A 22,328-nucleotide genomic window follows, 5' to 3' on the forward strand; every position below is an offset into this window, starting at 1 on the left:
TCAGTTGTCTTTTTGACTTAATGGCTGCTGTATTGGGCTGCAAGTATTTTCCATGTTTTTTGTCCAAATCCGGTGACATTATTGCCAGATCATTTTTTCATTTTGCCAGATAACATAGTAGCATTTATACGTAGCGCAAAAAAAGCTAACAGCCAATCCAGGTTGATCGGCAATGATCGGCCCTCATGCGTGATTGGTATTGGAATCGACAACAGAAACCTGATCAGAGCTTCGCTCATTGGTAGGATTGGAATGGTGAAGCGACATTCGCCAGAGCGTTGCTGAAGTACAAGGGCTTTTCGAAGTTGTTTACAACTTTAATTTTTGTCGTTTCAGTGATAAAGAAAAGAAGATTATGAAATGATGGCTGGAATAAAAACAAGAAACTCTTATTTATTTTTTAATGTGCATTGGAAAACAAACTGTTCTATGTATTAAATGTTTTCAGTGTAGAACTATGTTTAAGACTCTATGGTATTAAGCTTGATTAAATCAAGCTGCTGTTTGGAATATTTTTGTTGGGGAGCCACTAGGTTAAGCTGTCGCCATCTTGCTTTCTCACCTGCAGATCCATAGTATTGATTTCTATATCCATTCCCGTCAGAAGGACTAAATTGCTTAAATTAATTTTCATACTTATAAATTTGTAATTTTTGTCTTTGAATAACTTGAAAAGGCTTTAAGTGGTTAAAATCAATACTTCCTTCTTTTACTCACATTTAAAAGCTTTTGTTTTGTGTATCTGTGCAGATCTCCCACAGTGCTGGGTGTGTAAAGAGGAGGAGGTTCTCAATGAATTCAGCAACCAGGAGAGGAAGTCCACTTCAGATAAAGAAGAACCAGAACATCAAGAGTTCAAAGAGGAAGAGAAGCAACTCTGCATCAGTCAGGATGAAGAGCAGCTTGTGCTGAAACAAGAGACTGATGACATTTTGGTGAATCCTCTTAATGTGCAAAGAATCCACAATGAAACAGAACCACAGAGGAACCAACTCATCTCTCATGGCTCTGCTGAGGATGAGAACCAGGATCAGGAAGGAAGCAATTCTGAGGACTCAGGAGAAAAGAGAGATGAAGAACAGAAACACAACAAAAGATGCCAGAAAGGTAAAACTGATTGTTCAAACTAAAAAAGGCACATGAAAGCTCACAGAGTCCAACAATTATATTCTTGTAAAGTTTGTGATAAAACCTTCTCTCTAAATGTTTGCTTGACTTCACACAAGAAGTCGTTAACATTTTCAACCTGTGGAAAAAGTTTCAGTCAAAAGAATAGTTTAATTTATCACATGAAGATTCACACAGGTGAAAAGGCTTTTTCTTGTGAAACCCTGCTTTTCTTAAATCAGCAACATAACATGGGATCATTTTGCCATTAATTTCTGCATGTTAACAACAATCACCCCACTGTTACCAATTCTGCTGCGAATCGCAGGAAAGTAAAGGCTGAAAGTTTGTGTTGAGTGTGTGAGTGGAGCAATGTCTGACAATATCAAAGGTTGAGATTAAAAAACCAGTTAGTGTTTTGTGTTAGGCATTTTATGTCATTCTTTAATGTGATATACTGTATATCCTGTAGCTACATAGAGGATAAGTTACCTCCTCTCCTGAGTTGCAATGCTGAATTACTTATTGGATTTAATTGTGCCAGAGCTTTAGCTCCAAAAAAGGTTCTACTGGGAAAGGACAATGAGCCATTTGCTATACAGATGGATCTAGGGTGGAGCATTGTTGGTAGCTTCACATCAGAGTCAAACGAAACTGAAACAAGTCTGTGCCACAGAGTTATGGTAAAGGAACGGTCTTCTGTAGCACTAATGGATATGATCAGTGTTAAGGATGGAAAGGTAAAGGATGAAAGAATCCCACAAAAGGATCACATTTTTCTGGATAAACGTACAGAAAAACAAACAAAGACACAGTGAGAAGGCTCTTCCATTTAAACAAACGTCAGACTCATCAGATAATAAAAGGCCTGCAGAAATCGCATTGAAACACTCAAAGCAAAGGTTTAACAATTAAGAAAGTTACAATAAGGACTATGTGGCACACAAGAATGATATAATTGAAGATGTGGAAGAAGTGCACGACAAAGGAATGCAGGGTGAACATTGCACTTACCACACCCAAAGGCAACCAGCTACCACATCACAACAAACTGCATTAACTAGATGTTGTCATGGATATGGACGGTCTCCTCAAGGTGGGAGGACGACTTCCATCTTTCAAGGACTCCTTCAAGCACCCAGATGTGATCCCAAAGGAATATTAACGAAGCAAACTCTTCATATCTCAAAACCACGACAAAGTAAAGCACCAAGGAAAAGGATTCACCATAAGGAAAATCAGATGGGTTGGTCATTGAATCCCTGAGATAAGCAGAACTGTTGCTTCATTTATCCGCCAGTGTGTCATCGGTCGCAGGCTTCGCAGAGCTCCAGAGGGATGAGAATGAGTGACCTACATGCACAGCGTTTGAAGCGTCTCCTCCCTTCACACAATGTGGCTTGGACTGTTTAAGGACTGTTAGCAGTGCGCCGAATGCCTTCAGTCACTCAGTGGTACTTCATTAAGGATTTTATGAAGTCATGGATATAGTGAAACCCTGACTGTAAATAACCTGAACAGTCATGACATGTTTTTATTCTGTTGTTAGAAGGTTTTTAAGGTAATGTCTACATGGGTTATTTTGTTAAAATTATCTCTGTTCTTGTGTAAACCAATTAGTTATAATTTTGGCAGGAGTGGAAATAACCCCAACTTATTTGTTGTAATATTTTTAGTAGTGAACGTTATTTTTAGTTGATACGTTTGGTTGTAAGAGCGTGTTTTTGTAGCTTTCACTGTCTTTTTGTTTGTGTGATTGTGCATACAGCTTTTATGGTGAAACTCAAGGTTTACGTTCAATAAACCTCACTGTTCATCAGTCAAGCCAAAATACTTCATTTAGGGGTTGCGGGGGTTTGCTACAACAACAATCACCCCACTGTTACCAATTCTGCTGCGAATTGCAGGAAAGTAAAGGCTGAGATTTAGTCGTGCTTTTGAAAGTTTGTGTTGAGTGTGTGAGTGGAGCAATGTCTGACAATATCAATGGTTGAGATTAAAAAACCATTTAGTGTTTTGCGTAAGGCATTTTATGTCACTCTTTAATGTCATATACAGTATATCGTGTAGCTACATAGAGAAAGAAAACTTTTTGTAATATTTGTCAGGAAGCCACTAAGTTAAGCTATCGCCATCTTGTTTGCTCACCTGGAGGTCCATAATATCATATTTTGACTCACATCTAATTACATTCTGGTCAGAAGAACCTCATTTGTTGAGTTAATGTTAATTCTTGTAAGATTATAATTTTAGAATAACCCAAGAAAATCCTGTTTTGATGCATCAAGAGATTAAAGTGAAGGATTCCTTGTTTGATTGACATTTAAAGGCTTTTGTTTTGTCTTTTTGTCCAGATCTCCCACAATGTTGTGTGTGTAAAGAGGAGGAGGTTCTCAATGAAACGGAACCACAGAGGAACCAACTCATCTCTCATGGCTCTGCAGAAACTGAGAACCAGAATCAGGAAGGAATCAATTCTGAACACCCAGTAAAAAAGAGAAAGGAAGAACAAAAACAAAAGGAGAAATACGAGAAAACCAAAGAGCAGAAAGGCAGAACTGACACTTCAAAACAAGAAAAGCACAAGAAAGCTCACGCAGGGCAAAAATTATATTCTTGTAAAATTTGTGATGAAACCTTTTCTCAAAAAGATATCTTGCTGAGACACATAAGAATTCACAAAGATGAGCGGCCTTTTTCTTGTGGGACTTGTGGAAAGAGTTACAGTGAAAGAAGGACTTTAACTCGGCACATGAAAATTCACACAGGTGAGAAGCCTTTCTCCTGTGGGTCGTGTGGAAAACGTTTCTCTCTAAAAGGTACTTTAAATGTTCACATGAGAATTCACACAGGTGAGAAGCCCTTCTCATGTAGGACCTGTGGAAAGAGTTTCAGTGAAAGAGGGCCTTTAACTCGGCACATGAGAATTCACACAGGTGAGAAGCCTTTCTCATGTGGGTCGTGTGGAAAACGTTTCTGTCAAAAATGTCATTTAAATGTTCACATGAGAATTCACACAGGTGAGAAGCCCTTCTCATGTGAGACCTGTGGAAAGACTTACAGTGAACGAGCGACTTTAACTTATCACATGAGAATTCACACAGGTGAGAAGCCTTTCTCTTGTGGATCCTGTGGAAAGAGTTTCTCTCGAAAGGACGCTCTAAATGTCCACATGATAACTCACACAGATGAGAAGCCTTTCTCTTGTGGGTCTTGTGGAAGAGGTTTCTCCCTAAAAGCTCATTTAAATGTTCACATGAGAATTCACACAGGTGAGAAGCCTTTCTATTGTGGGTCTTGTGGAAGAAGTTTCTCTTGCAAAGATTATTTAAATGTTCATATGAAAATTCACAATGGTGAGAGGCCTTTCTCTTGTGGGTCTTGTGGAAGAGGTTTCTCCCTAAAAACTCATTTAAATGCTCATATGAAAGTTCACACAGGTGAGAAGCCTTTCTCTTGTGGGATCTGTGGAAAGAGTTACAGTGAAAAAGGGGCTTTAACTCATCACATGAGAATTCACACAGGTGAGAAGCCTTTCTCTTGTGGGATCTGTGGAAAAAGTTTCTCTCAAACAGGTAATTTAAATGTTCACATGAGAATTCACACAGGTGAGAAGCCCTTCTCATGTGAGACCTGTGGAAAGAGTTACAGTGAACGAGGGACTTTAACTAATCACATGAGAATTCACACAAGTGAGAAGCCTTTCTTATGTGGGAGCTGTGGAAAAAGTTACAGTAACAGAAGTAATTTATCTCGTCACATGAAGACTCACTCTGATGAGAAGCCATAGGTCCAAAACAGATCCGATCCAATTTGGCATCTAATCCTATGGAAAATCTGGTCAGATGATGTAAACAGCAAGTTGAACATATTAAAGTCAACAGATTCTTGCAGGCTGCTAGTGATTCACTGTGATTGTGTCTTTCACTGTCTGACCAACATAAACCTGAGGTCTACTTTTGCCTAGCAGCTTGTTTTCCTTAATCCAGTTTTTTGTTTTAATTCTCAGTCGTATTTGTACTTAAGATCCCCATCAGTATCCCATTAGATACTGAAGTTAAAGAGGGGAACACATTCAGACAGGATTAATTTCTGTGCATTTCAGTTTTCATGGAGTTCTGTACCATGTAGAATAATTGAGTTTAGCTTTTATTTGAAGTTTCTGTGTATGACTGGATGTAAAATACTTTAGAAATGAAAGCAGTGAAATGTTCTTGTTTTTGTAAACAAACGTCTCCTTCCCATCTCCTCACCCTCCTGAAGTCACCCGGGGAATCTTATGGCTGAACTCTCAAGGATTCGCTCTTGATTATTCCACCTTTATCAGACACTTATTTGGAGAACAGGCTGTGAGAGACATGGGCTAATCTGCAAACACATCATAGTTACAGACACACACTCCCTGACCTCAATGTCTTTGCCAGCTTTTTTTTTTTGTCTTGCCATATGTGCCATATTCTTCCTAATGTTGTCTTTTCATCCTACTTATCAGTTACTTTTTAGATTATTGCCTGTTAGACACTGTGGAGTTCTCACTTTTAACCCAGAAAAGGAATTAGAACAAACTTGAAATCAAGAGACTCTAGTTTATTAGTCACTCTTTAGCTTATTTTTTTTTACGAACTGTACAGTACTCACTATGTAGACCAATATTATACTTCTTAGATTAATGTTTAGATTATTATGCAGATGGACTCCTATTACTGCAACCAGAAAATGAATTAGAACAAACTTAGAGTCCAGAAAAAATTCATTCAGTACAGGAACATTAAGTTTTTATTATTACTTAGAAACTGAGGAGTACTCATTACTTTTACAAATTTAGAGCATACTTAGAAAGTCCAGAGAATACTTATGCTTATCTAACAACCCAGAACAGGGATTAGAACAAACTTAGAATCCAGAAAACTACGTTAGCAATTACTTTTTAGACTCCTGTTCTTCCAGCCCAGAAAAGGAATTGGACCAGAGGAAACTTACTTATACTTATCTACCAACCTCCAGCAAATTTAGTTTGAATCGTCACATGCTGATTCACAAGTGAGGAGCCTTTCTTATGTGTGACCTGTGGAAAAAGTTTCACTCAAGAAATTAAGTTTAAATGTTCATATGAGAACGGCATCATTTGAACCTCAAGTATCAAGTAGTTTTATCTTTCCATGAAACTTTTTTATTTTATTTTAAGGGAACTTTTAATCTTCAAGTGTTTTTGAAATAATGTACTGTGTATTTGTAACGTTTTAAAGGAACAATGCATTGGAACATTTTTAGTTTTAGACTTAAACTTTTGTAGTCCTTGTGTGTTTATTTTTTGTTGTACTTGTACTTTGTTTTAGTTTCATGATTACTGTTAGCTGTTCCTGTATGCACTGGTGTAGTCACAGACAAATTTTGCTTCAGCAATAATGTTTCCTGGACTTTAATCTACATATACACTATTATATACATTGGATGTAGAGGTTTTCTCAGATATCTCTATGACATACACTAAACCAGAAGCATGGTTCTGGTCTAGTGGTTGACTTGGTTTCTGTATATATTTCTGTATTATATATGTTTTTCTAGTGGTTTAATGTTATGTTGTAATTTAAATGTCATGTTTTCATTGCTTGTAAATGTAAAATCATCTTTCAACAGAAATAAAGTCATTCACACATCCATCTATGTTATTTCATGTGATGTGTTAGTAATACAGATTATGAGAAAAATCAGCTTTTAAAGTGAATTCTAAAACTCTAAAACATGTATAATAATTCAGTGTTTAACTTTACAACTGAGTTTCAACCTGAAAGACTATAACCTGATATAATAACATTAGACTATTTTATAAAGTAAAAAGTTACAATATACATTCCAACATGGTTCTTCTCATCACGACTTAGGATTGGACACACTGGTCTAAATAGATCACTATTTTTGATAGGGAAACATCAGACAGGGAAATGTGACTGCAGGGAAGATGAGACATTGGAGCATGTTATTTTAAGTTGCAGGAATGATCTGTTTCAGAGAAACAAGTTAATAAGAAACCTTAGTAATATGAAAATGAAATTTGATATTGTTGATTTATTGCAAAAGGACTCGGGAAGCAGAGGATATCAGGCTATATTTGATTTTTTTGAAACAAAGTAAGTTATATAATAGGATATAGTTTTTTTTTTTGTTTGTGTTGTCATGTGGTCCACATTCCTTACCAGTTGGTGGCGGTAATGCTCACCCAACGTTTTTTGCCAACCGCCAATAAATTTCATCAAGAAGAAGAAGAAGAGATAACGGTCGCTAACACTGATGTTTATGAGCGCTGTGTAGCTGTACTCCTAGTAGAGATATTTTGATTTACAGGTAAGCTGGTGATGTTAATAATAAACTCTATGTTATGTTATTGTGTTCTGTTAAAAGACAAGTAAAATTACATTGTGTGATTTAAGTATTGCAATCCTAAAAATCCTAAAATTTCTTAATTTTAGGATTTTTTAAAAAAGTTTTAAGAAACTTTCTTAAAAGTTTCTTAATCTAAATGAATAAATCCTAAAAAAAAAAAAATCCTAAAATTTTGTTTTTAAATGCGTTTTTTTTAAAATGCATTTAGTTGTACATAAACTAAATAGTGTCCGTTCATACAGTTTAGGCTCCATGAAAAGGAGAAATTACGTGTTAGAGAAGAACACTGATGAAGGTTTTTGTCCATCGGCAGTGGTAGCTTCTGTTTTTGTTTCATGACTTGCTTTAAGTTTGTAAATGTCTGTATGTTTGTTCAGTAGCACTTGAGACAGATTTTATGCCAATAATAAATTTGTTTTGAGTTCTCGGTAAGGTTGTTTAATTATGGTTCCCCAAACTAAAGTTCAGTCAAAGTCAGAATTACCCACAATTGCGATCATTTTGTCATTGGAGCTGTCCGAAACTTTGAAGAACGTAAACTTGTAATTTAATTGTATGAATTTAGAAATGTGTTAATATTATGGCCTCCTTTCCCAGGGAGAATCCAGTTTAAAAAACCTATCAGGGTTAAAAATCCAGTCATTTTTGGGAGCTAACAGAAACTAGCTGAGCTAGGCAGCTAGCGACATGCTAGCCAGCTAATGTAGCAATATGACAGGTTATGAATAGGAACATGAATAATTAGGAGTATGGGGGAGGGGGCTTACTGTATATGTTAATGAATTTGACACCTCTTCCCGCTGTGGGTCGTAGTGCTTGATGTCATGAGATAGAGTGGATGTTATTGGCTTATTGTAATTCTTTATCACAGCCCTGTACTGTTGGTGAGTCTGAAAGGCTGCTGTTCTTTAGTGGTCTAGACTTCCTGTCCCCCCAATACTTTGTACTTGGTCTGAAAGACACCTTTCTCCTCCTGCTCTTTGGTGGGATAATCAGACTTGCCACCTCAGCTGTCTCTGTGCTATTTGAGTGGTCAACCCAACCTGCTTCCTCTCCCCCCATCAAATTCTTTCTCCTGTCTTTGTATTCAGCTTGAAACACACCTCTCTTTGCTCATCCTATGTCTCGTCTCCTCAGCATCAATTGTTTGTCCTGTTCTTCTGGGGTTCTGAGAGACACCCCCTACTTACAGGGGTTGGACAATGAAACTGATACACCTCTCATTTAATGTGGGAGGTTTCATGGCTAAATTGGACCAGCCTGGTGGCCAATCTTCATTAATTGCACATTGAACCAATAAGAGCAGTGTGTGAAGGTCCAATTAGCAGGGTAAGAGCCCAGTTTTGCTCAAAATATTGCAATGCACACAACATTATGGGTGACATACCAGAGTTCAAAAGAGGACAAATTGTTGGTGCACGTCTTGCTGGCGCATCTGTGACCAAGACAGCAGGTCCCTCTTGAAAATGAGATCTAGATCTCAACGGGGTTTACCTGATTAAATAAAGAATTATTATTAAAAAGTCTTTGTGATGTATCAAGAGCCACGGTATCCAGGGTTATGTCAGCATACCACCAAGAAGGACGAACCACATCCAACAGGATTAACTGTGGACGCAAGAGGAAGCTGTCTGAAAGGGATGTTCGGGTGCTAACCCGGATTGTATCCAAAAAACATAAAACCACGGCTGCCCAAATCACGGCAGAATTAAATGTGCACCTCAACTCTCCTGTTTCCACCAAAACTGTCCGTCAGGAGCTCCACAGGGTCAATATACACGGCCGGGCTGCTATAGCCAAACCTTTGGTCACTCGTGCCAATGCCAAACGTCGGTTTCAATGGTGCAAGGAGCGCAAATCTTGGGCTGTGGACAATGTGAAACATGTATTGTTCTCTGATGAGTCCACCTTTACTGTTTTCCCCACATCCGGGAGAGTTACGGTGTGGAGAAGCCCCAAAGAAGCGTACCACCCAGACTGTTGCATGCCCAGAGTGAAGCATTGGGGTGGATCAGTGATGGTTTGGGCTGCCATATCATGGCATTCCCTTGGCCCCAGACTTGTGCTAGATGGGCGCGTCACTGCCAAGGACTACCGAACCATTCTGGAGGACCATGTGCATCCAATGGTTCAAACATTGTATCCTGAAGGAGGTGCCGTGTATCAGGATGACAATGCACCAATACACACAGCGAGATTGGTGAAAGATTGGTTTGATGAACATGAAAGTGAAGTTGAACATCTCCCATGGCCTGCACAGTCACCAGATCTAAATATTATTGAGCCACTTTGGGGTGTTTTGGAGGAGCAAGTCAGGAAACATTTTCCTCCACCAGCATCACGTCGTGACCTGGCCACTATCCTGCAAGAAGAATGGCTTGAAATCCCTCTGACCACTGTGCAGGACTTGTATATGTCATTCCCAAGACGAATTGACGCTGTATTGGCTGCAAAAGGAGGCCCTACACCATACTAATAAGTTATTGTGGTCTAAAACCAGGTGTTTACCTATCTCCTTTTACCAAGGTGTTGAGGGGATCCGTTTTGGTGGCCTTAGGACGTCATCTCTGCTTTTTGCGGATGATGTGGTCCTATTGGCTTCATCAGGTCGTGATCTGCAGCTCTTGCTGGAGCGGTTCGCAGCCGAGTGTGAAGCGGCCTGGATGAGGATCAGTGCCTCCAAATCCGAGGCCATGGTCTTGAGCCGGAAAAGGGTAGAGTGCCTTCTCCGGTTCAGGGGGGGTGTCCTGCTCCAAGTGGAGGAGTTCAAGTATCTTGGGATCTTGTACATGAATGAGGGAAGAAGGGAGCTGGAGATCGACAGGTGGATTGGCGCAGCGTCTGCCGTCAAGCGGGCGTTGTACCGGTCCGTCGTGGTGAAGAAAGAGCTGAGCCAAAAAGCGAAGCTCTCGATTTACCGGTCGATCTACGTTCCCACCCTCATCTACGGTCATGAGATTTGGGTCATGACCGAAAGAACGAGATTGCGGATACAAGCGGCCAAAATGGGTTTTCTCTGTAGGGTGTCTGGGCTCTCCCTTAGAGATAGGGTGAGAAGCTCAGTCATCCGGGAGGGACTCAGAGTAGAGCCGCTGCTCCTTCTCATCGAGAGGAGCCAGTTGAGGCTCGGGCATCTGGTCAGGATGCCTCCTGGACGCCTCCCTGGTGAGGCGTTCCGGGCACGTCCCACCGGGAGGAGGCCCCGGGGAAGACCCAGGACACGCTGGAGGGACTATATCTCTGGGCTGGGAACGCCTCGGGATTCCCCCGGAGGAGCTGAATTATTCATAGTGGACTCACGGGATTATATTGCATTGTGTAACCCGCAATTAGTAAAGGACTTTTATTTTTGCGGGCCCACTTCCTGTGTTGCCCGAACTCTGCTAACTTATTTAAAGCCACGCCTCCAGTGCGCAGTAAAAGATCCTCACCTGTTCCACTGATTGTGGCTTGCTGTTGGCGTCTTCCTCAGGAATTCCTCCAAAAATCTTTGAACCTATTGATTTGATTGCTGGATGAGTTTGTTATTTGTTAACAGTATTACTTTTTCATGTGGTACTTCTGCTCGATTGCTCATTGGAGGGTTGTTTTATTAGAATCACTGGCATTGTTTACCTGGACCGCCACCAGGATTCTGTTAGTGCTGATTGTGGCTCAGTACGCCCCACTCTCTTCTAAAAGGTAACTTGTTGCTGAATTTTGTGCGTATTCTGACACCTTTACATTGATGCTGAGGCACTGAAGTTTAAGATAAAATTGATCAGAACAGAATGTAGCTACACTTAAGTTGATTTTACGCAGTATATATATTTATTTATTTATTTATTTTCCTTCCCTCACTCTGCTTGAGTATTTGATGATTAATTTATTTTATTTTTCTTGATTGATATTTTGGAAGTGCACTTTAACTTTAAATTGATTAGTTGAAATATGATAGTTTTGTTTTGTTTTATTTAAATTATGGTTAATTTAACCTGATTGAAATGTTTGTTTAATTATTAGGAATCTAAATATTGCATTTGCATTTAGTATGCATAAACTACATGTTTAAATTTAATAATTATTTACTTTGTGTTATATTTGTACATAATTGTTTCTGATAAAACACTTCATGGGTTTTCTGACCTTTTAGGTCGGGGTTTTTTTTTTTTTCACCTGTCGGATCAGATCCTCATCTGGATCGAAAGATGGCGAGCTAGGAATGGACTATGGACTTTATGATTTGGAAATCAATTTATTCTGACTCAATTCTCATGTGTCTCATTGTGTTGTTGTAATTGTATGTTTTTTTATTCAAATCACTTAATATATTTTCACCAAAACTAAAAGCACTGCGTCCTGTTTTTTTCACACCTCAGGCTCCTTAAAAGGCCACTCTTCTGATGCTGCTTATGTAGCCGCAGTTAGCTGCCTAGCCCATAACTGTTACAATTGACATGAACATTTTCAGTTTGATTGTGTTCAAACTGAGACTAACTTTCATCCTTCTGAGAATTTATTCTCAAACAATCGTATGATCTTTCTACATCAAGTAAAGAAACTATTTCTGATAAGATCTTTATAGAAGATCACATCACAATAAAATACTTTTTAACTCTTTTATTATCAGTAAAAAAAAACAAAAAAACATAAATGTTTTGATCATCATGGAGTTGAAGTTTATGTCAACTGCATTCAGTTTATCTAACGTCTTTTTAGCCTCTATTGAAGTATTCCACCATGTTGGCCATTAAGTCCCAGTTAGCTTTTCATCTGGACACTTAGTAAAAAATCATAAGCTTGAATTTTTTATCCTGATCTGACTTAGAAACAAACCACATGAATTCTGCAGAATTTTACCACAAAATTAGTTTTGCGGTTCCTTAAGTGACTGAAAAAAAATATGAAAAGAACGAAGCAAAACTGACTTTGTCTCATCCTTCGCCTCTGCCTCTATATTTGAAATTCAGGACAGAGACGGTGTTGTAATTTCCTGCATAAACATTTATGATTCCTGAGAAAGGATCTGAGAACGCAAATCATCCTGAGTAAACAGCAGCAGGCGGGGAACTGTGTTCAGCTCCAAAGGAATCATATCAATCAACGTATGAACAACAAAAGTGTCCAGTAACCACTTGCTACATGTCAGAACTGATCAAATATTTAATGCTCCAATATGCATCAGCAAATCACCAACTCAGTTCAATGTAAATAGAAATTAAATGTCGTAATATCCAGTATCAAGCAGTCTTCTAAAGACAGTGTTGCCGTCATGGCCTGCTAACTGTTCCAATAGCTAACATTGGAATATTCCAATATTCCAATATGGATTTTTCTATATCTAAATGTGACTGTGCGGTGAAGCTAAAAATTAAACTACTGTAATAATTGGTGCAACAACAGTTACATTTTGTCAGAAATATTTACAAATAAAATATAAATGGGGCATATGGGATCATTTCACCTCCTCTGGGTGTCACAGACACAGAATCTGAGCACCGGCAAGAGGAGCGTTCATATCTACTAGCTGGGGTTTATTTGACTATTTTTATGATTTACTTCATTTGTAAGAAATAAGCTATGTAGGAATATATATGTGTGCCTGTGTTGCATTGTGCGTGTTTGTGTTTGTGTGGGTCAGACACACAACGTGTCCACATTTGTGTGGCTCATAAACATTGTGTTGATTTTGTGCTCCACTTACATGAAGAGCATTAGGGTTGTGTTTGTGTGAGTCGTGTGGAAATTAGGGCATAAGCAAATTATCACTGATATTTAAGATAAGTTATAATTTGCTTATCTTAGAGATAAGTGAATTATCTCTAAGATAATAAACAAATTATTACGTATCTCTAAGATAAGTAATAATTTGCTTATTATCTTAGAGATAATTAAATTATCTCTAAGATAATAAGCAAATTATTACATATCTCTAAGATAAGTAATTGTGTGTCTGTAATAATTTGCTCGTCTTAAGCAAATTATTCTCAGGTAAGAGAAGATCCTACATCATGGTCCTGCTGCTGGCCTCTGGTCTGTTGTCTCCTCCCCGACTCTTTGCTCCTTCTATTGTGACAATAAACATTTCTTTAAAATATATCAAAAGCAACAGTGAGAACAACTTTTGCAAAGGAAAAAAACAGGACTGGGTTTATTCCTGGCAACAACTAGCTATCAAGCAATGCAACATGGCTCAACAGCAACAGCAAGGGCCCCTCCTTTTCCAGTTCAGGCATTCGCCTTGTTAGGCCTACGACAAAGATTATTTGCCCACAGCTGATGAAGCCAATAGGACCTCATCACATCTGCAAAAAGCAGAGACGAGATGCTAAGGCCACTAAAACGGATCCCATTAAAAAACCTTGACTGCATCTAGAAACTGGTGGGGAAGAGCAACCTGTGGAGAGCAACCTGTGGAGAGCAACCTGTGGAGAGCAACCTGTGGAGAGCAACCTGAAGAGGGCAACCTGTGGAAAGCAACCTGTGGAGAGCAACCTGTGGAGAGCAACCTGTGGAGAGCAACCTGTGGAGGGCAACCTGTGGAGGGCAACCTGCAGAGGGCAACCTGCGGAGGGCAACCTATGGAGAGCAACCTGTGGAGAGCAACCTGCGGAGAGCAACCTGTGGAGGGCAACTCTCACTATGTTTCTCTAATCTGAACCATTTGCAAATTCAATTTTCTAGAAATTAATACCTTTGTGAGGACAATGTACATTAGTCAATAACCCCAATTTAAATCATTTTTGAAATCCTGGGGGGAACCGGAGCACCCGGAGAAAACCCCACACTAACACGGGGAGAACAGACAAACTCCCACAGAAAGAGGCGCCTGGTTGAGAATGAAGAACGCTTTTCTGTGAAGATGCAGCACTAACCACTGCATCACCGTGTTGTCCTTTTTTGTTTTTTAGTCTAAAATGTAAAATGTAATTTGGGGTTTTGAAAATGGTTCAGGACTGACCTGGACTCTTTAACTAGTTGCTTGTTTTAGAGGTTTTCTTGCTTTTCTCACCACAAATGTTTCTCCAATCGGAACCGTTTGCAAATTAAATTTTCCAGAAATTAATACTACCTTTTTTGAGGACAATTTACTTTGGTCAATAACCCTAATTTATATGGTTTTGGAAATCTGTGGGAAACCGGAGCACCCGGAGAAAAACCCACGGTCATTTTTTTGGGGGGGATCTAAAATAAGAAATATATTTTGGGGTTGCAAACGGTTCAGAAATTAAATTTTTTCCTAGTCGCTTGACTCAGAGGCTTTCTTGCTTTTCTTCTTGAACATTTGTGGTTTTCTGAGCCCCAAACAGTGTCGTATCTTCTTCCACACTGATTTTTCCTCGGCGACTGCCCCCACTGGTTCCTGTGACAGATTTTCCACAGAGCGGTCCGTCACGTCCATGGATTCCATGTTATTCGGCATGTTTTCCATAAAGTCATTTACCTGGTTGGGAGAGGCATCAGGAACATCAATGTTTTCTGACAGGGTTTCCTCTGTCAGACGGTCCTGATCCATGGACGCAGTGTCAGAAACCTTGTTTTCCGGGGTAGTGTCTTTCTCGTTTGGTTCTTTTTGTCTCTCAGGTCCTAATTCGTGTTTGTGTTGATGATCAGTTTTCATGTTTTCCTGCTGTGAGTTAAGCTCACAGCCGGAGGGAAGTTGTTGAAAAGCAGTCAGTTGTTTTAGGAGACTGTCTTTCTCAGCTTTAAGCTCGGTGATAATCTTCAGGACACTCATCATTTGCTCTGAATAAGTTTTAATCTCTTTATGTATATGCTGCTTAGATGTTTCTAACTGCTGCATTAGAGTCAGAACATTTCCTTCATATCTGGCTTTTAGTTCGTGGTAATTAACTGTTGCGAATTCCAGAACAGATTGCAGATGTTTTATTGCCTTAGTTGATTGCCATTGGAGGAAAGAGATATCTTCTGCATTTTTCTGATTGAGGTTGTCCTTCTCTGCTCTGAGTGCCTTGATGAGCTCAACAAGATCATGCTTGGTTTTTTCCAAATTAGCTTCTGTCATATGAGTCAAATCTGCTTCATACCTCAACTTTAGTTCTTCGTATGAACCATTAATCTGTTCCAGTTCTCTCAACAGGTATTTCTCGGATTCCTTGAAGCTGCTGATCTCCTTGGACATTTTCTCTATTAAATTTTGGCCCTGTCTGATCTTGTCTTCATTGACCACCTGCAGGTCAGCCTGACGTTTGATCTCACTAATGTCTGCTTCAGATTTGGACTGAAGCTCCTCGTATTTAGCCTTCATGTCGTCCAGCTCTTGTTGGAGTGCTCTGTTTTTGTCTTTTAATTCCTCAATCCTTGACATGAACGCTCGCTCTGTGGCAATATGATCTATCTTCGCTAGGTCTAAGTCCTCTTGCAGCTGCTGTTTTGTGTGGCTGTCCACCTCGGAATCGATAATTGCTGGGCTGAGAGTCTCTGGATTGTTGCCCTTTTCAATTGCCTGTAGTTTTTTCTTCAACTCGATGCTCCTGCCGATGAAAATCTCCTTAAGAGCTCTCTGCCTCTCTACCTCAGCTTTTGTTTCCTCCAGTTTTGTTTGGGTGTCGTCCAGCTTTTGGTTCTGGTCAAATAATTTTGCTTTCTCCATTTTTAAAAGAGAGGCAAGTCGTTGTATCTCTATGTGGAAATCAAAGGGAGGAGGTCTGTTTCCTACCCACCCATACTGACGTCCTTTGGCTATCTCACTGATGGAACAATTTTGGCTTTGATGTGCCATGTTTTGACAAAATAGTACTTGTTCAAATCAGTCTGCTAACAATCTCACTGTAAAAGCGCTTTGCGTGCGTCTGAACTCCTCAGTAGTGCAGCAAGCAATGACAAGAAGGTAGAAGTTTGTTACATAGATAGAGTGCTGATGACATCACAAGCATGACTCTAGTTGTGACATCACAGAGTTTTCCTTCATCTTTGGAATGTGTTACCGTTGGTTACACTGTCTATGTTGTTATACAAGCAGTTTATGGAGAGACGGTTTTTTTTGGCAATATTTACATAAAATGTGTGAATTTAGATTTCCAGATTTGTTTCATTGTGTCCAATGAAACATAAAACCTTTCAAAAGTTTTCAAACACTCACACTTTTACAAACCTGAAAACTGCAAAGAAAAATGATACTCTCCTTTAAATCTTTGTTTTAATATGTAGCGTCGCTGCTGGCTATCTGTTTGTATTGGGACTTTTTTGTCCTCCTCTGTGATTCTGTACATTCATTTTCGCGTTTAGATGTTTTCCTGTTGGCCTTTCTTTAAACCCCTCAAGAGGCTCGGCAGCACAAACACTCAGCGATGATCGAGATCAGCGGGAGCTTACATCCATCAATCAGTTCTTGGTCCATTAAGTCCCCACAGAAATATTATCTGTTTCTTTTTGTCTTTTTTTTTACTCTTGGTTTTGTGCTGCTTCTGTCTGCTGTCTCTCTTTGGATCCGTTTGGCCTGAGGTACCGGCTCTCCAGAACTAATCTAGACAAAAGTTTTCTCTTTTGTGATGTGATTTAAAAAAATGCCTCAAAGTCTTTTGTATTATTATTATTATTTGCTCTACAGAGCTAAAGCTGGTTGAATAATCTGTTGGTCTCCTTTCTTCCTTTTGTAGAGATATTTGATATTTGAGAGATAAGACACGCCGTGTCTTCCATTTTGTTGACCCCAGTAAAGGTTCCTCATTTCTGCCTGCTACTATGATTGAAGTCTGAGTTCTCCAGCAATCAGTGCAGAACGATTACCAATGAAACATGCAGCAGGAGATCTCTCACCTGTGCAACAACACCGGCTGTTTTACCTGGAGGTTGATACTGATGGAGCTGACAGTCTATGAAGCAACACTGACCTGAAACATAAAATATGCTGCTATAATTGGAACTCTATAATGTAATCTCAGTAAATATGTTTTATACTATGTCTATTTTTATAAACTATCGTATTCGTAATAAAAACAGATAGGTTGCTGAATCTGGCTGATGGGTCGGTCCCGAATGTTTGGGCTGTTAGAGTCGGTTCTTTGAATTGAACCATGGGAACCGGCTCCTAGAGCCGTTCTTCATTATGAGGGCCGGGGCTGCAAACACAGTTCCTACCCAACTCTTCAAACCGCACAGTGATCGATCTGCACAGGTGCTGTGAGGAACAAAAGACAATTTTAACTCTGTTTCTCGTCCAGTAGCATAAACACTGAAATTAAGAAACCACAATCCCTGAATTAGGAGGGAATGTGGGGCAAATGTGATGAAAGATTTGCATTATTACTAAACTTCTATCACTGCTGGATCAAAGAATTATGAAATATTATGTATTTATTCATATTTTAAAGGCATGTACTTTTAGGACTGCCATCTAGTAAAAGCAGCATGAGCTGGCTACTGGTGTCTAAAACTCAGTCACCATGTCTTCTCATCTTCTGAAACAACCAGGAGGGGTATTGTGAAGCACCGCCTCACAGGGCGGGTATCAAAAAGGCTAACATGAGGTGCAAGTTGGGCGGGTTAAAGTAAGAGAAACCAGATACTGCATTCAAAGCATGATGAAGACCAGCAAGCAAAACATTCACAGAGTGGATGTAGTAGAATATCAGAGTTCAGGAGATACAGGATAGAAGATTTGACTGAATCAAGACACTGTTCACAAGTTCAGACTGGGGAACTAACTGGCAAATTGCTAGCTAAGCAGAAAAATAGACTGTATTTACTTAAATTTATACAAACCAATTTTCTCAATTACTGCAACATATAAAAGACAAGTAAAATTACATTGTGTGATTTAAGTATTGCAATCCTAAAATATCTTGAACAATTTTGTTTTTAAATGTGTTTTTTAAAATGCATTTAGTTGTACATAAACTAAATAGTGTCCATTCATACAGTTTAGGCTCCATGAAAAGGAGAAATTACCTTTTTTTCATTAGTGTCAGTATGATGTATTATTCTAATCATAAATGCTGTGTTTCCATTAAATGTGGAAAATCCTCATAATTAACAGAAATAAAAGGCTTGGAAACATCCGTGTGTTTGTGTAATTACTTTAATACTGTGTTTCACTCACTGAAATATATAAACCTTTTATTAATGTTGTAAGATATTTAATATAACTTTATGTTGAGAGGAGGCTCAAAGCGGAACATTCAAGCGGGAACTAAAAATCGTTTTCAGTTTCTTCAGTGCAGCCAAAGTGAAACACACAGAAAGCTACGGAGCTCACGAGGTAGCATTAGCTCCTCTTAGAAGGTAGTTTGAAAACAGGTTTGGTGTTTTCGGTAAATATTTCCGTGTTTTCAGTGAAAATGTCTTCAGTTCCGCCTCAGAGAGAGTTTATCAACGAGCAGGTAACTCCTGCTGGAGAAACATTCACAGAGTTTAAAGAAATCAACGTTAAGATGGAGGAAGAGATGGAGGATCAGCGCAGACTGATGGATTTTACCCGGATACCGAGGATCATCTTACACCGGATAGGTACGAAACACCTTCATGTTTTACTGATTAATCAGGTTTAAGAAAGACGAAGCTGAAGTTGGTTTCCAATTCAAGCTTCCGATTCGGGAAATGGCTAAAGGGCGATTCCACCTATTTTTTCCTTCCGCATGTTTAATCGACTCTAGTTTAAAAACTACAACACCCAGACTCTTCAAAGCTGGACTGGAGTATTCTGCTCTAATAGCAGAATATTTAAACCCAGGGGCGATTCTAGGATCTGACCTTTAGGGGTCCTTAGCCCCCAGCAGTGCTAAGGACCAAGAGAAGTTATTTGTTGGTGCATTTTTCTAAACTTCACTGCTTATTTACATACATTCACATAAGAAATTAAATAGTTTTGTCCAACTAAAACCGTTAACAACTACATACAGGTCTGGAAAAAATGAAGAGACCACTGCACTAAACCCCATTGAAAACCTCCTGGTTATTCCACCAAATATTGATTTCTGAACTCTTCCTGAGTTAAAACATTTGTTTTGTTGTTTCTAAATGAATATGAGCTAGTTCTCTTTGCATTATTCAAGGTCTGAAAGCGCTGCATTTTTAAATTATTTTGACCTTTTCTCATTTTCTGAAAATAAACACAAAGTTTTTGCTCGGCATTTCAGAGACATGTCAGTAGTTCAACAATCTTCATTTTATTTAAACATGTACCTATACAGTGAACCCTCGTTTTTCTCGGGGGTTGTGTTCCCAAAAGAACCCATGATAGGCGAAATCCGTGAAGCATTTACCTTTATTTTTTACAATTATTATAAAGCACAATTACCGCATTTTCCGCACTATAAGGCGCACCACATTATAAGGCGCACCTTCAATGAATGGCCTATTTTAAAACTTTTTTCATATATAAGTTGCACCGTGTTTAAGGCGCATAGGATAGACGCTACAGTAGAGGCTGGAGTTACGTTATGCATCCATTAGATGGAGCTGCGCTAAAATTCATGTCATCAAAATAGTCAAATAGGTCAGTCAAACTTTATTAATAGATTACTGTTGTGGATAAAATACTATTTCCAAGCACTGTTCAGGTGAAATCACTCAGTCAGGTTTATTCATATATTGTGCACAATACAGAGAGCTTGTAGGACAGTCAGTAATGAAGCAGGTCTGGATGAAAAGCTGTCAGGCAGAGAAACACATGAGTTTTATACCAAGGATAAAGATTTAACAACAAGAGGTGAGACAGTCTGGTTCTGATGCAGCTGTAGAAAACAACTTCCAACCTTCTACATGTAACCCAAATAGTTCTTTTGGTGAAAGTTCACAATAATTCATATAACATGACTAGCAGATGTGACCTTAATGTAATTTTTCCATCACATTTCCCCCCTTTTGATTCTAAATAAATATGATAATAGTTAATATTAATCAACACACATTTCCCTCCTCAGTCATAAGACATAACACAACACTATCCTGGAAGATGTAACAAAAACAACTAAACACATATACACAAGATACGAAAAACCTACCGGCATTCACCTGTTCAACCCTATAACAATATGACTGTGTTTGGTAGGAAAAGTTATCTTGCAGCCCCTCCTTGCCAGGGAGGCGGTCCTCTATATGTTCTGTCCAGGAAAAGTGTGGAGGTATCATACCAATGATTGAAGACGTAAAAACCCAAGAAACAATAATAAAGAAAATGAAAATGTAACACAAAAGCTAATTAAGGAGGAGAAAAAAAATTACAATAAAAAACATTTCAAAGGAAAAACAAACAAAAATCAACGTCAAAACAAAAACAAAACCCCAAGCTTAATAGAAAATTTATATCTAATCGAATAAATCAGTCTAAACCACATCCCAACAACAATCCATAATCATGAAATACCTTACTCCAACTAAACTTAAAAAGAGAAAAAAAACTAAAATGTAAAAAAAGATTTCATTTCCAGATCAAATGAAAAATAAAATCAAAATATAAAATGCATATTTAGAACATGCAGAAAGGATAGGCATTTGTTTTTGTGAAACAGACATTTCAGTGAATTGCAAAGCAGTATAGGAAAGCTAGGATACTAGCCTGAAAATATCAATGATTAACACTACTTAAAGACAAAAAACAAACAAAAAAAACCCAAAACAAACGTTACACTGAAGGAAATCTTACAGCGAATACAGTTTACTGGAGAGACTGGTTAAACATCACTGTGTCTGAAAACTATTTAAACAATCTGCACAAATGATAAATATTAAATACTCACTGGTTGGCTGTAAGGGCCAGCAGGTTCTTCTCTGCTAGACCTAAAAAAATAAAAATAGTAAAAGTCTCAATTATGTTTAATTTTAGCTATAATTTAACTTTTATTCTACAAATTAGTTGCTTATTGGTGTCATTGAGGTTTAATTTCCTACTTTAAAAAGTGCCTTAAACGCATCTCATATCGTTCTAAGTATTTAAAATACTTGGAAAGATCAACTTTGACCTGGACTGTTTACTATTCATCATATAATATCTAAATTACAGTTTGTGATCCGTGACAGTCTTATCTTATAAAAAATGTCTGTACTCCAGCTTTTAGTTTATGTATTCATCTTCAGTGAGTTTAATAGATGAACTCTCACCTTGCCCCATACCTGTCAAGCTGTAGGTTTGAGAATATGGGAAATGTTGCCTGGATTTGGGGGAGAGGAGGCGAACGAAGGAACATAAGATGTGTATTAAATTAACGTATTAAATTATTATATCATTGTCCATTTTCACCTTTCATATTTAATCTTCCAAAGTGTCCAACATTCATGTCAAATATTTTCAATAGGATCATTTTGCCATTATTTTCTGCATGTTAACAACAATCACCCCACTGTTACCAATTCTGCTGCGAATCGCAGGAAAGTAAAGGCTGAGATTTAGTCGTGCTTTTGAAAGTGTGTGTTGAGTGTGTGAGTGGAGCAATGTCTGACAATATCAGTGGGTCAAGATTTGAAAGCACTTTAGGGCTTTGCTTTAGAGATTTGATGTCATTCTTTGATGTGATATATATCCTGAAGCTACATAGAGGAAGAAAACGTTTTGTAATATTTGAATGGAAGCCACTAGATTAAGCCACTAAGTTAAGCTATCACCATCTTGTTTACTCACCTGGAGGTCCATAATATCATATTTTGACTCACATCTAGTTCCATTCTGGTCAGAAGAATCTCATTGGTTGAGTTAATGTTCATTCTTGTAAGATTGCGATTTTAGAATAACCCTCCAGAAATCCTGTTTTTATCCAACAAAATATTAAAATGAAGACTTCCTTGTTTGATTGACATTTAAAGGCTTTTGTTTTGTCTTTTTGTCCAGATCTCCCACAATGTTGTGTGTGTGAAGAGGAGGAGGTTCTCAATGAAACAGAACCACAGAGGAACCAACTCATCTC

General features: G+C 38.5%; 1 protein-coding gene and 1 long non-coding RNA gene across 7 annotated transcripts in view; one reads left to right on the forward strand and one right to left on the reverse strand.

The window, feature by feature from the left end:
• Positions 1-22,328, forward strand: part of csmd3b (CUB and Sushi multiple domains 3b) — a 642,306-nt gene that overhangs the window by 61,322 nt on the left and 558,656 nt on the right. The window lies entirely within an intron of this gene.
• Positions 1,110-20,633, reverse strand: LOC116730789 (uncharacterized). Its single transcript, XR_004341414.1, has 3 exons — positions 20,621-20,633; positions 12,661-12,663; positions 1,110-1,199 (listed from the first exon to the last, which is right to left on the reverse strand). It is a non-coding gene; the product is annotated as an uncharacterized LOC116730789 (long non-coding RNA).

This window comes from Xiphophorus hellerii, chromosome 13 (genome assembly GCF_003331165.1).
Source record: "Xiphophorus hellerii strain 12219 chromosome 13, Xiphophorus_hellerii-4.1, whole genome shotgun sequence".
In the NCBI taxonomy this organism is placed as follows: Eukaryota; Metazoa; Chordata; class Actinopteri; order Cyprinodontiformes; family Poeciliidae; genus Xiphophorus; species Xiphophorus hellerii.